This window comes from Lithobates pipiens, unplaced genomic scaffold (assembly GCF_037356315.1).
Source record: "Lithobates pipiens isolate NorthernLeopardFrog02 unplaced genomic scaffold, aLitPip1_a1.2 Scaffold_22, whole genome shotgun sequence".
Classification (NCBI taxonomy): domain Eukaryota; kingdom Metazoa; phylum Chordata; class Amphibia; order Anura; family Ranidae; genus Lithobates; species Lithobates pipiens.
The window spans coordinates 341,555,776-341,571,189 of NW_027507784.1; the positions used below are offsets into that span (position 1 = coordinate 341,555,776).

Sequence of the window (15,414 nt, forward strand, 5' to 3'; positions counted from 1 at the left end):
GATGAGCTGTCAGCCAGTGACAGCTGATCACGTGATGTAAACAGCCGGCGACAGCGTGAGGAGAAAAAAAAAAGTGCCCACCAGCGCTTACCTAACAATGCCCATCAGTGGCACCTACCAGCGCTTGATAGGCGTCCAATCGCCTGTCGTTTCAGCCAATCAGGTGAGGGAGTAACAGATCCAAGCACCTGATTAGCGGAGAGGCGGTTTTAGTGTTAGGAATGTGAATATTCATTCGCTTTTCTAACAAAGCTGAGTGACCTGCGAGTGCCCAGCATGACACTCTCAGGCCACCTTTTTTGAAGCCTATTAGAGCCTATGGCTCTAATCAGGTGCTTCAAAAACACCCCCCGCTGTAATTCAGGTGCCCGGCGCCTGGAAAGGGGTGGCAGCGGCAGCCATAGATAGATTCATGCAATACATGAATCTGTCTATTGGTGCTAGAGGGGGCGGCGGTGCCTGTGCGCCCTTTATGGACGCACTGCCACTGGCTCAGACCATACGCCGCATGCTGCATCAAATTGGTCTGCATGGCTGTCGTCCCAGAAGGAAGCCTCTTCTAAAGATGATGCACAAGAAAGATGGCAAACAGCTTGCTGAAGACATTCAGACTAAGGACATGGATTACTGGAACCATGTCCTGTGGTCTCAGGAGACCAAGATAAACTTATTTGGTGTCAGATGGTGACAAGCGTGTGTGGGGGCAACCAGGTGAGGAGGACAAAGACAAGTGTGTCTTGTCTACAGTCAAGCATGGTGGTGGGAGTGTCATGGTCTGGGGCTGCATGAGTGCTGCCGGCACTGGGGGGCTACAGATCATTGTGGGAACCATGAAAGCCAACATGTACTGTGACATACTGAAGCAGAGAATGATCCCCTCCCTTCAGAGACTGGACCGCAGGGCAGTATTCCAACATAACCACCCCAAACACACCTCCAAGACTACCACTGCCTTGCTAAAGAAGCTAAGGGTAAAGGTGATGGACTTGGCCAAGCATGTCTTCAGACCTAAACCCTATTGATCATCTGTGGGACATCCTCAAACGGAAGGTGGAGGAGCGCAAGGTCTCCAACATCCACCAGCTCTGTGATGTCATCATGGGGGAGGGGAAGAGGACTCCAGTGACAACCTGTGAAGCTCTGGTGACCTCCATGCCCAAGAGGGTGAAGGCAGTGCTGGAAAATAATGGCGGGCACACAAAATATTGACACTTTGGGCCCAATTTGGACATTTTCCCTTAGGGGTGTACTGACTTTTGTTGCCAGCGGTTTAGACATTAATGGCTGTGTGTTGAGTTATTTTGGAGGGGACGGGAAATTTACACTGTTATACAAGCTGTACACTCACTACTTTACATTGCAGACAAGTGTCGTTTCTTCAGTGTTGTCACATGAAAAGAGAGAAGAAAAGATTTACAGAAATGTGAGGGTGTACTTACTTTTGTGAGATACTGTGTGTGTGTGTGTGTGTGTATGTGTGTGTGTGTGTGTGTATATATATATATATATATATATATATATATATATATATATATATATATATATATATATACCCATATAGATGCCTTACGTGGGCAGCAAGAGGTTAAACTAAAGGTTCACCTGGACTTTAAAGTCCACGGAAACTGCACATCCATCAAAGTCTACCCTGTCTACATGGTGACAACCCTGCTGTGTGATTTTGGTTTAAAGCGAACAGTGTTGTCACTTCTTACAGGAAGTAGAGAAAAAAGGAATAAAATGGCAGAATCAGTAGGTGATAAAACGGGGGGGGGGGGGGGGGGGGACTACTCTGTGAGTACTTTAATCAGATTCCCTGTCGTTTTTTGATTTTGCCCATACATCCACTTCAAGGTTTCTGTGTCGCCCTTGTGGTTGCTGGTGCAGAGGGGGTTAAGTTTGCTGCAAAAATTTTTTTGTCTTTTTAGCTTTTGTGGTGAAGCTTCAGAGCCACATGCCGGGCTCAACAGGAAGCTGAGAAGAAAAGGCACAAGTGGGCGGTGCCCTGGCTTTCAGAACTGTTTATTAGAGTCAGAAAAACCTAATATTAGCGAGGAGCGTTGAATGCCGGGCCCGTCATGGAGCGCAATGGCGGTTTTCAGCTCACTTCCAGCCTGTCAGGTGAGGTATTCGAAGGGGAAGGCAAAGCGCCTCTTGCCTTGTCAATTGCCTGTATTTGGGGACTCCCTCCTATTGCCAAACACCAGTCCATCATCCGCTGGGGCGCTCATGTGTGTAATTTGTGTCCTGCTTTTGATGTACGCATGTAACAATTATGGTAATAACCGGCTTGTTCCGTGAAGAAACAAAAAGGCTGCGTCCTTCTTTTTTTTTTTTTTTTCCATGCAGGCTACCAGGAAAAGATGAAAATTTAAATAACACCCGTTAGTTTTGTGATCTTTGTGTTGGGCCGATAAAGTGTGACATGGGGGAGGAGAACAATTCCAGTGTTGGAGAACGTTTCCAGCGATTGCTGGGGATACACGTAGCTTTAAAGGGTTAGTCCTGTAGATAAAAACTAACTGTGCAGCTTTGACTAAAGTTGGATAATTCTCTTGCTCTAGCTGTAGGTCATCTTTGTACCTCCCAAACCCTGGCTGAAAAAATCCTAGAGATCTTCTCATCCCATCCTGTCTTGTCGCTAGGACGTTGCTAAGAAACTCTTAGAGCTTACTGTTCATGTGCGGGCATGGTGTGAAGCGGCCCTGAATCAAAGAAAGAGCTCAGTCCTGAGAGTCTGGAGATGAACAGTATCGGCTAGAAGTGCCTTAGCAACATTCTAACAACAAGGCAGGATGAGGGGGTAAACAGTAACAGCTAGGGGTGTCTTGGCAACATCCTAGCAACTAGGCTGGAAGGGGGGTTAACAATATCAGCTAGGAGAGTCTTAGCAACGCCCTTGCAACAAGGCAGAATGGGGGTGAACAATAACAGCTAGTAGTGTCTTAACAATGTCCTAGCAACAAGGCAGGATGGGGGGTGAACAGCTAGGAGTGTCCTAGCAAAAAGGCAGGAATTTGGGGGGGGGGGGGGGGTGAACAGTAACAGGAGTGTCTTGGCAACATCTTAGCAACAAGGCAGGATGGGGGTGAACAATATCAGCTAGGAAGCTAGGAGTGTCTTAGCAACACCCTTGCAACAAGGCAGAATGGTGGGTGAACAAGAACAGCTAGGAGTGTCTTAGCAATGTCCTGGCAACAAGGCAGGATGGTGGGTGGGTGAACAGTAACAGCTAGGAGTGTCTTATCAATGTCCTAGCAACAAGGCAGGATGGGGGGTGAACAGCCACAGCTAGAAGTGTCCTAGCAACAAAGCAGGAATGGGGGGGGGGGGGGGGTGAACATTAGCAGCTAGGAGTGTCTTAGCAACATCCTCGCAACAAGGCAGTATGGGGGATGAACAATATTAGCTAGGAGTGTCTTAGCAACGCCCTTGCAACAAGGCAGGATGGTGGGTGAACAGTACAAGCTTGGAGTGTCTTAGCAATGTCCTGGCAACAAGGCAGGATGGGGGGTCGATGAACAGTAACAGCTAGGAGTGTCTTAGCAATGTCCTAGCAACAAGGCAGGATGGTGGGTGAACAGTACAAGCTTGGAGTGTCTTAGCAATGTCCTGGCAACAAGGCAGGATGGGGGGTCGGTGAACAGTAACAGCTAGGAGTGCCTTAGCAATGTCCTAGCAACAAGGCAGGATGGGGGGTGAACAATATCAGCTAGGAGTGTCTTAGCAACGCCCTTGCAACAAGGCAGGATGGTGGGTGAACAGTACAAGCTTGGAGTGTCTTAGCAATTTTCTAGCAACAAGGCAGGATGGTGGGTGAACAGTACAAGCTTGGAGTGTCTTAGCAATGTCCTGGCAACAAGGCAGGATGGGGGGTCGGTGAACAGTAACAGCTAGGAGTGTCTTAGCAATGTCTTAGCAACAAGGCAGGATGGGGGGGGGGGGGGGGGTGAACAGTAACAGCTAGGAGTGTCTTAGCAACATCTTAGCAACAAAGCAGGATTGGGGTGAACAATATCAGCTAGGAGTGTCTTAGCGATGTCCTAGCAACAAGGCAGGATGGGGGTGGTGACCAATAACAGCTAGTTTTGTCTTAGCAATGTGCTAGCAACAAGGCAGGATTGGGGGGGGGGGGGGGTGGACAGTAACGGCTAGGTGTGTCTTAGATATGTCTTAGCAATGAGGCAGGATGGGGGGTGAACAGCAACAGCTAGGAGAGTCCTTGGAACAAGGTAGGGTGGAAGGGGGGTGAACAGTAACAGCTAGGAGTGTCTTAGCAACATCCTAGCAACAAGTCAGGATGGGGAGGGCATGAAGTAGAAGCAGCTAAGACTGTCTTAGCAATGCCCTAGGAAGAATTGGGGGGAGTGAACAGTAACAACTAGGAGTGTCTTAGCAATGTCTTAGCAACAAGGCAGGATGGGGGGGGGGGGGGGGGGTGAACAGCAACAGCTAGGAGTGTCCTAGCAACAAGGCAGGATGGGGGAGGAGCTATCCCTGGGCATTTTTCTGTGGCTCACACCTATAGCAGGGGCATTATTCATCTTTTGTAGATAAAAATAAACATTGCAGCTTTGGCCAGACGCCTCCTACCTGCATAAAACGTTTTTCGGGAAAGGTGAACAATGCCTTTAAGACGTAATATGGAAGGTCTCTAAATAAATCGGAGAGGTAGTGTCTCTTTGGCATTTGTGACTTCCAGGATGAATGCCCCCCCCCCCCCCCCCCCCCCCCCCGCCATGCACAGTGGTTCCTTCCTTCTACATCTTTGGCACTGCCCAATTCAAGCAGTGACACCGGGGTCAGAGGAAGAAACCTGCATGCAGTGGGGGAGGAAGTTTTCAAGACCGATCAAAGGAAGGGGAGTACAAGGCGCCTGATGCAAGTTTTCAATAGGTCAGTAAAGTTATCACTGGGTACAAAAGTCCCAATCCACAAAACTTTAAGAGGAAGGTGAAGGGTAACTCAGAGTTTCTAATCCTTGTATTGTATATACAGTCTAATGAGCGCACCAAACAAGTGTTCAGGAGTCCAACTTTTTTTTTTCTTTAATGATAAAACTAATTCAAAAAATAACCAACGCGTTTCAAGGATCAAACGCTCCTTCCTTCAAGACTCAGCGCATTTCGAGGATCAAACGCTGCTGTTTTTAAACATGTGTTTTTAATGCGTTTATGCTTTTTTTTGGCTGACAGTTCTGTTAATGTAGTGCGACTTTGATGTGACTTTACACTTTCTGATACTTGAGTAGCATCAAAGTAGTGCAGGAACCTTTTTGTGTCCAAAGTCGCATGTCAGGCCCCTTTTACACTGCGGCCGCATTAGCGCTAAAGCGCCGCTCGTTTTAACTGCGCTTTAGTGCCGTTTAAGCTGCGCTTTTTGTGGCCTGCTAGTGGGGTGCCTTTAACCCCAAAAAAGGGGTTAAAAACTCCTGTGTTGTGGCGCTTCCAAAGCGCTTTTTCAGGCATGCTTTGCAGTGGGCAGGGGCGGTTTGGGAGCACTGTATACAGCACTCCCAAACCGCCCAAAAGACGCTGCTTGCAGGACTTTCCCGAGCGTCCCACCAACCCCCACCCGCTCGGGTGAGGAAGCATCCATTGTAATGAATGGGAGGCAGTTTTAAGGCGCTATTTCTAGTGAAAAAACGCCTGAAAACTGCTTCAGTGTGAAAGGGGTCTTGGGGTTAGCGCTAATTATTAGGTTTGGGGTTAGTGGTAATTGTTAGGGTTCAGGGGTGGACTGACCATTGAGCCACTCGGGCACTGCCCGAGGGCCCCATGCCACTAGGGGGCCATATCAGGGTTGCCAGCCTCAATAAAATAATACCGACATCCTTTTGGTCTAAAAATCCCGAGATTATAGCTGCCCCACCTCTCCAGTACCTTCTCAGCCAATAGAAACATGTCTGTATATACTGTGTGTGTGCGTGTTTGTGTATACTGTGTGGCCCCATAATCTCCTATTGCCTGGGGGACCCCATGAGTTGTCAGTCCGCCACCTGTTAGGGTTAGCATTATAATTTTAACAATTACCCCTAACCCTAGCCTTTAACCCTAACCCCCAACATGCAACCTTGGACACATAAAGGTTTTTCTGCACTACTTTAATGCGACTTTGTTACTGCTTGAGCGCCAGAGAGTGTTAAGTTGCATTAAAATTGCACTACATGAGCAGAACTGTCATACTTTCCTATTGGCAAAAAAAAAAAAATGCAACACAGCGTGTTTTTTTTTTTTTTTTTTTTGTGCAGGTCCTTTGAAGTTTGAAGAAAAGTCCTGCACCCATTCCAAAAATGCAGCGGCTGAAAAATGCATAGCTGTGCATGTGCCCCATAGGAAGCCATGCTAAATGGACTGTAGTGCTTTTGCAAAATGCACTAAAACCCGCATAGGTCTGAACCAGGCTCAAGAGTTCCACCACTTTTTAAACCAGAGCCCTGAAGAAGGGGGAGTTTTTTCTCCCCGGAAACATGTTGGCTAATTTGTGAACCAGTTTTACCATATAAAGATTTTACACTGTGTAATTTTTTTATTTTTTTTTTATTTTTTTAATGCTCTCATAGACTGTATATAGGAAGAGGCTGACTGCCTGGGAGGTTCGTATACAACTTCCTCTTTTGCAGGTAACTGACCTTTTGATTCTTTCAGAGACCTAATAGAGTCTCTTTAGAGCTCAGCTCGTATTTTTTTTTTTTTCTTTACAGTCTTGCACCGCATGTTCTGTATAATTGTTTCTCTGAAACTTTCTAAATCCTCAATAATGAAACCGCCAGCAGGCAGGCTCTTTTATTGCAGAAGAGACCTGCAATGTCTCTCCTGCAATAAAATATACCTACCTGCTTGTTCATCATCTTTAGAATGTACACTGAGCTCTACGTGTGTAGCTTACTTTACATTCTGGCACAGATCCTGAAATTGATGACAGCAACATGTCTCCAAAAAGTTTGGGGGTGTTTAGCACGGTGTCACATCTCCTCTTTTACTAACGCTCTGTAACTATCTGGGAACTAAGGAGACCGGTTTTGGGAGAGGAACGTTGTCCTGTTTTTTTTTTTTGCCTGATATCGATTTCTAACTGCGACTAACACTCCTGGGTCGTCTTTGTCGTATTTTTTTTTGTTTCATTGGGTGAAAGGTCTGGATTGTAAGCAGGCTAGTTAAGCCCCTGGACTCTGCTGCTGTCGTAGATGCAGTGTGCAGTTTAGCATTGTCATGCTGAAATATGCAAGGCTTTCCCTGTAAAAGACCTTGTCTGGATGGGAGCATATGCTGCTCTAAAACCTGGATATATCTATCAGCATTGATTGTGCCTTTTCAGATGTGCAAGGTGCCTATTGTATACGCACTAATGCCCCCCCACATCCATCAGAAATGCCACCCTTTGAACCGAGCACTGATAACAAACCAGAAGATCCCTTTCCTCTTTAGTCCAGAGGACACAGCGCCCATGGTTGCCAAAAAAGAATGTCCAATTTTGATTTGTCTGACCACAGAACAGTTTTCCAAAAATACATTTATAATGAACTTTGGCCCAGTGAACAGTTTTCCACTTTGCAACAGACCGTTTTAAATGAGCTTTGACCCAGAGAACAACTTTCCACTTTGCAGCAGACCATTTTAATGAATGAATGAATGACTTGTATAGCGCTGCAAATGCGAACTATATCGCCTCAAGGCGCTTGGTCCATCCTGCGTTGCCCTGCCTCTTAGAAGAGGTAGGTCTTGAGTTTTTTTTCTGAAGGCCCGGTGGTTTTCTTCCATGCCGATGTTCGTGGGTACAGCGTTCCATAGCCGTAGTGCTTGGACTCCGAATCTTCGTTCTCCCTTTGATTTGTAGCGGGACTTGGGGATGAGGAGGCGGTTTTGGTTAGTTGATCGGAGGTTCCGATTGGGTGTGTAGTGTTGAATGAATGAATGAATGAAATACTTATATAGCGCACAATGCGAACTGAATCGCCTCTAGAATAGTGTTCTATTTTCTCACATAGGTATTGAGGAGCGTTTCCTTGTGTGCATTTGTGGGTGAGGCAGAGGGTTTTGAATGTGATCCTCTCCTTTACCGTTAGCCAATGTAGGGTCCTCAGGGATTGGGAGATGGATTCCCATGTTTTTTTTTTCCTGTGACTAGTCTTGCCGCCATGTTTTGGACGACTTGTAGACATGCAATCTGGTATTTAGGTAGTCCTATGTAGAGGGACTTTACGTAGTCGAGTCACGAATTGATGATTGTTCCAACTATTATTGCTTTCTCTCTTTCTGGAATGAAGGGGATGAGTCTACGTAGCAAGGCGGAGAAGATGGGGTGGGTTCCTCTTACTACTGATCCTATTTGTGCATCCATAGACCTCTCTGAGTCGAAGATAACTCTGAGACTTTTGGCTTTGGTACTTGAGGAGATGGTCTGTCCAAGGATGGAGGTGGACTCCATAGGGTCTTAGTTTTTGTATTTCGGTTTGCGTTGAGGAGAAGAAGCTCTGTTTTCGATCCATTGAGTTTGAGGGAGCTTGTGGTCATCCAGTCATCTATCAATGTGAGACATTTTTCTAGTTCCTGATATTGGTCTTTTTGTCCGGTGATGCGGAAGTAGAGTTGAGTGTCGTCAGCGTGTGAGTAGAAGCATAGATCCGATTTGCTGATGATTTTGAGGAGTGGACAGATGTAGATGTTGAAGAGCACAGGTGACAAGGGTGATCCTTGATGGACTCCATAAGAGATTGTGCGAAATTCAGAGGTGAAAGCTCCTAGTTTCACGGTCTTTGAACGATTTCCTAAGAAGGAAGCGAACCATGGTAGATCTGAGTCTGTAACACCTGCTACTACTTTGAGGCGGATGAGAAGAGTATTGTGGTCCACTGTGTCGAACGCTGCACTGAGGTCCAGCAGTACCAGGAGACGTGATTCTCCATCATCAGCTGCTTCAATGGCGCCGTCCCATGTTTTTAGAAGTGCCGTTTCTGTGCCATGGTCTGGGCGGAAGCCTGATTGCAGTGTGTCCAGATGGAGTTGTAGCTGTTGTACTACCGCTTTCTCCATAATGTTGGAGATTGTTACTGGTCTGCGGTAGTTAGGGTCTTTGGGGTCGAGGTTGGGTTTCTTTAGAAGGGGTTTGACTATGCCTTGCTTGAGGGCGATCGGAACAATCCCTTCCTTGAACGCCTGATTTACGAGATGTGTTTTAGTAAGAGCCAAGATGTTGGAATATTCTTTCAGGAGTTTTGTGCAAATTATGTCATTGGGTGATGGATGTGCTGTCTCGGAGGCTCCTGATGATGTTTTTGGTGGTGTCAGTGGCAATTGGGATATTAAGTGAGCTTTGGTCCAGGGAACATTTTTCTATTTTTCAACAGACGATTTTAAATGAGCTTTGGACCTGGGAACAGTTTTCACTTTGCAGCAGACCACTTGCCGACCAGCGCACGACGATGTACGTCGACAGAATGGCACGGGCAGGCAAATGGGCGTACATATACGTCCCTTTAAATTTGCCGCCCTGCCATCAGGAGCGCCGGCGGCAGCGCACTCCCGCGCTGGTCGGGTCCCCCGTGAGTCCGGTTGCGGGACCTGCAGACTCGATCGCCGCGGGCATCCCCGCGATCGTCTCACGGGGCGGCCGAATGAAGAAATGCCGTTGTAAACAACATTTCTCCATTCTGCCTAGCAACTAGTGACGCTGATCTCTGCTCCATGTGATTGGAGCAGAGATCAGTGTTCACTAAATGAAAGCCCAACCCCCCCACAGTTAGTAACACACCCCTAGGAACACTTAACCCCTACACTGCCACCCCCTGGTTAACCCCTTCACTGCCAGTGTCATTTACACAGGAATCACTGCATTTATATAGCAGTGATTGCTGTATAAATGACAATGGTCGCAAAAATGTGTCCCCCACAATGTCGCAGTCACAATAAAAATCGCTGATCGCCGCCATTACTAGTAAAAAAAAAAAATAATAATAATAAAAATGCTATAAAACTATCCCTATTTTGTAAACGCTATAACTTTTGCGCAAACCAATCAATAATCGCTTATTGCGATTTTTTTTTTTTTACCAAAAATATGTAGAAGAATACGTATCGGCCTAAACTGAGGGAAAAATATGTTTTTTTTATATATTTTGGGGGGATATTTATTATAACAAAAAGTAAAAAATAATGCGTTTTTTTTTCAAAATTGTCGCTCTATTTTTGTTTATAGCGCAAAAAATAAAAACTGCAGGGGTGATCAAATACCACCAAAAGAAAGCTCTATTTGTGGGAAAAAAAGGACGTCAATTTTGTTTGGGAGCCACGTCGCCACGACCGCACAATTGTCAGTTAAAGCGACGCAGTGCCGAATCGCAAAAAGTGGTCTGGTTGTTGACCAGCAAAATGGTCCGGTCTGAAAGTGGTTAATGAGCTTTGGCGCATAGAAGACTGCAGTGTTTTTGGGTCATTTTAAGCTATGGCTTCTTCTTTGCACTATAGAGCTTTACCTTATATTTTCATATGGCACGGCAAGCTTTGTTCACAGATAGTTATTCTTGGAAGTATTCCTGAACTCATGCAGTGATGTCCATTACACAACCATGCCTGTTTTTAATTCCGTGCCGTCTGAGGGCCTGAATATCCCCTCCATCCAATTTTGCATTGACGAACAACATTCTGAAATTGTTCAACAGTTTTTAGATGCAGCATTTCACAGATTGGTGAACCTATGCCCATCGTCCAGTCATGTTACTGACCTGTGGCCGATTAACCTAATTAATTGCAAAATGTTCTTCCAGCTTCAATGTTCGTACCTCTTACTTGGAAAGCCTCTTGTTGCCCTGTCCCAAACTTTTTTGAGATGTGTTGCTGCCATCAATTCTTAAGATTACCTTATTTTTTTTCCTAAAATGGTCCATTTTATCAGTTTAAACATAGTTTACATAGTAACAAGGTAAAGGAACTAATCGTGCACCATCACAGGGTGGAACTGTGGACATCCAACAAGGTAAACCGTGCCACGTCCTAAATCTAAATGGATTAGGAACTGGATTAAAACATGGACTTTAACCACTTAAGCCCCGGACCAATTTGCAGCCAAAGGACCAAGCACCTTTTTGCGATTCGGCACTGCGTCGCTTTAACTGACAATTGCGCGGTCGTGCGACGTGGCTCCCAAACAAAATTGGCGTCCCTTTTTTTCCCACAAATAGAGCTTTCTTTTGGTGGTATTTGATTACCTCTGTGGTTTTTATTTTTTGCACTATAAACAAAAATAGTGACAATTTTGGAAAAAAAAATCTATATTTTTTACTTTTTGCTATAATAAATATCCCCAAAACATATATATAAAAAAAACATTTTTTTTTTCCTCAGTTTAGGCCGATACGTATTCTTTTACATATTTTTGGTAAAAAAAAAAAAAATCGCAATTAGTGATTATTGATTGGTTTGCGCAAAAGTTAGAGCGTTTACAAAATAGGGGATAGTTTTATAGCATTTTTATTAATATTTTTTTTTTTACTAGTAATGGCGGTGATCAGCAATTTTTATTGTGACTGCGACATGGCGAACACATCGGACATTTTTGAAACATTTTTGGGACCATTGTCATTTATACAGCAATCTGTGCTATTTAAATGCACTGATTCCTGTGTAAATGACACTGGCAGTGAAGGAGTTAACCACTAGGGGGCGGGGAGGGGTTATGTGTGACGTTATGTGTTTTTTTTATTGTAGGGGGGCGTGGCCTGACATGTGACATCACTGATCGTCTTTCCCTATATCAGGGAACAGACGATCGGTGACAGCCACAGTAGGAAGCACGGGGAGAGGTTTGTTTACACAGACCTCTCCTCGTTCTTCAGCTCTGTGACCCGATCGCGGGACACAAGCGGCGATCTGGTCCGTGGGTGCCACGGTCACGGAGCTCAGGATCGGGTTGGGAGCACGCCGCCAGCGGTGCGCTCATGACCCACGGCTGGGCACTTAAAGAGTTACGTACAAGTACGTGATTGTGCCCAGCCGTGCCATTCTGACGTCATATATGTGCAGGAGGCGGTCCTTAAATGGATATAGGCACTAAATAGGTAAAATGCCCAATTTTATTAGACTATATAATTACAGTGGTTGTAAAATCAGATTTTTTTTTTTACCTTAATGCATTCTATGCATTTAGATAAAAAGCCTTCTGTGTGCCACAGCCTCCCTAATACTTACCTGATGCTATCCCGATCCAGCGATGTTGCAGGTGTCTCAGCTGCCCGGGACTCTCTCTCCTCGTTGGCTGAGACGGCAGCAAAGTGCAATTGGCTTGCGCTGCTGCCAATCAAAGTCAGTGAGCCAATGAGGAGAGAGAGGGGAGCTGGACCGCAGCTCCTTGTCTGAATGGACACCCCCATGAATGGTGCCCCCATAGCAAGCTGCTCACCTATACTATTATCCAGCGATGTGGTCACCCGAACCGTCGCTTCTCTCACTCTCCTCTCCCCTGGTGCGCCGGCATTATAACTGTGGGCACCCGGCTCTGACAGCTTACAGGTTCACAGCCTGTTGCACACTGCGCATGCTAAAGTCGCGCTGCACCTGATGAATGGTCCAGCAGTCTTCTGGGACCTTTGACATGTCACAGAAGACTGCAGGGGGAGAGGAGAACTTCCCTAGGCTTTACGACCCGAAGTGGGAGCAAGTACCTGTCAAATCGAGGTACCCACCACCCCCCCTCCCCCAAAAAATGACATGCCAAATGTGGTGGGGGCTTGGGGGAGTGCTTAAAGTGGAACGTCCCCTTTTTGAGTGGAGCTCCGCTTTAAGTAGTGGGCGACGGCATCTTTTGGATTCAAGTGTGCGATCGATCTTTTCTTGCTATTGCCTACGGTGATGAACCGGGATCAGCACTTTGGGACCGGGTGTGTCCATTCTTGCCTGAAGCGTTGTATGCACCTTTTTTCTGTTTCCACATCACAGGATGTTGCCTGCAGCTAAGAGACATCATCCTGGTATCTTTTTTTTTTTTTTTTTTTTGCCATCGAAGCTCTTTACTTGTAAAAGCGATCCTAGCAACTAAATCGCTTTTACAGGTGGAAAACGCCACCCCCCCCCCCCCGCCACCTTTCTACTAGGCTCTCCCATCCCACCAGAGAGCCTGGGACTGAAGCCGACCGCAACGTCCCACATCATCTCTATGGTCTAAGAAAACAGAAGCGACTAGTATTTTCTCACTTCTGGTTTTGCTAGAATGTAAATGAGCCATTACTGGCTTGGAAATCCTTTTTTTATTTTTATTATTACTATTTTTTTTTTTTTTTATATTAAATCTTTATTTTGCAACATATTCATTCTTGCATAAATTCAATATATTCCCTTTCTTATTTATAGTTTTATCTTTATACATCCAGTATTTCATCACTTTCATAACCCCGCACAAAAACAAAAAAAAAAAACTTCATCCCCCCTCCTCCACTTCAGAGTATGGTTTATGGGTTTAATTCATGATCCCACATAGCAACAAACGGGGGAGGGGAAAAAAATGAATTAACCCCCGACAAATCCCTCCTCTCTCCCTCCCTCCTCTCCCCCCACCCACCACCTTTGTGAACTTCTACTTGCACTTATTTTCAAACCCACCACAACATGCCTTCAATTCACTTCAACAATATGCCCCTCACAAAAATATATGTATTTCCTCTTTCCCTTTTCCCTTTTTCACCTCCCCCCCCCCCCCATCCCCCCTCTTAATCTAGCCTCGTACTCCTCAAATATCTTATCTAGTCTTTGTATGGGGAGTGTAAGGGGAAGTAAAAAAGAGATCTACCTTCCCTCCTCCTCTAAACTTTTGTGAAAGTTTTCCCTTTCTCCCGCTTCCACCGATGATATCCTCCCCTTTATATTTCCAGGTGGGATCTCCCCGCTCACTCCTACCCTATAAGGGATCAGGGTGGAGGGCATATAGGGAGGGGAAAAAATAACCCCTCTCCCTCAACCTTACCTATAGGGTATGTGGATTGTGCAGGGATCAATCCCCACCCCCTCCACCTCCCCTTCTACGCCAGGGCCTTCCAACTGGAACCAATCCCTATCTCCCCTTCTACGCCAGAGCCTTCCAACTGGAACCAATCCCCATCTCCCCTTCTACGCCAGAGCCTTCCAACTGGAACCAATCCCCATCTCCCCTTCTACGCCAGAGCCTTCCAACTGGAACCAATCCCCATCTTCCCTTCTACGCCAGAGCCTTCCAACTGGAACCAATCCCCATCTCCCCTTCTACGCCAGAGCCTTCCAACTGGAACCAATCCCCATCTCCCCTTCTACGCCAGAGCTTTCCAACTGGAACCAATCCCTATCTCCCCTTCTACGCCAGAGCCTTCCAACTGGAACCAATCCCTATCTCCCCTTCTACGCCAGAGCCTTCCAACTGGAACCAATCCCTATCTCCCCTTCTGCGCCAGAGCCTTCCAACTGGAACCAATCCCCATCTCCCCTTCTACGCCAGAGCTTTCCAACTGGAACCAATCCCTATCTCCCCTTCTGCGCCAGAGCCTTCCAACTGGAACCAATCCCCATCTCCCCTTCTACGCCAGAGCCTTCCAACTGGAACCAATCCCCATCTCCCCTTCTACGCCAGAGCCTTCCAACTGGAACCAATCCCTATCTCCCCTTCTGCGCCAGAGCCTTCCAACTGAACTAATCCCCATCTCCCCTTCTGCACCAGAGCCTTCCAACTGGAACCAATCCCTATCCTCCCCTTCTACTCCAGAGCCTTCCAACTGGAACCAATCCCCATCTCCCCTTCTACGCCAGAGCCTTCCAACTGGAACCAATCCCCATCTCCCCTTCTATGCCAGAGCCTTCCAACTGGAACCAATCCCTATCTCCCCTTCTGCGCCAGAGCCTTCCAACTGAACTAATCCCCATCTCCCCTTCTGCACCAGAGCCTTCCAACTGGAACCAATCCCTATCCTCCCCTTCTACGCCAGAGCCTTCCAACTGGAACCAATCCCCATCTCCCCTTCTACGCCAGAGCCTTCCAACTGGAACCAATCCCCATCTCCCCTTCTACGCCAGAGCCTTCCAACTGGAACCAATCCCCATCTCCCCTTCTACGCCAGAGCCTTCCAACTGGAACCAATCCCCATCTCCCCTTCTATGCCAGAGCCTTCCAACTGGAACCAATCCCTATCTCCCCTTCTGCGCCAGAGCCTTCCAACTGGAACCAATCCCCATCTCCCCTTCTACGCCAGAGCCTTCCAACTGGAACCAATCCCCATCTCCCCTTCTACGCCAGAGCTTTCCAACTGGAACCAATCCCTATCTCCCCTTCTACACCAGAGCCTTCCAACTGGAACCAATCCCTTCCCTCTCACTGAGTGGAGTGGTACGGCTAAAACATGGAACAAACCAATCTTGGTGTGATTTGTGGCTTTTAAGGGCAGAGGAGAGATCTGCCCATGCT

The 15,414-nt window shown here is 46.7% G+C and overlaps 1 protein-coding gene across 1 annotated transcript in view; it reads left to right on the plus strand.

The window, feature by feature from the left end:
- PTPN4 (protein tyrosine phosphatase non-receptor type 4) overlaps positions 1–15,414 on the plus strand; it is a 172,009-nt gene that overhangs the window by 90,920 nt on the left and 65,675 nt on the right. The gene's annotated exons all lie outside the window — the stretch shown is intronic.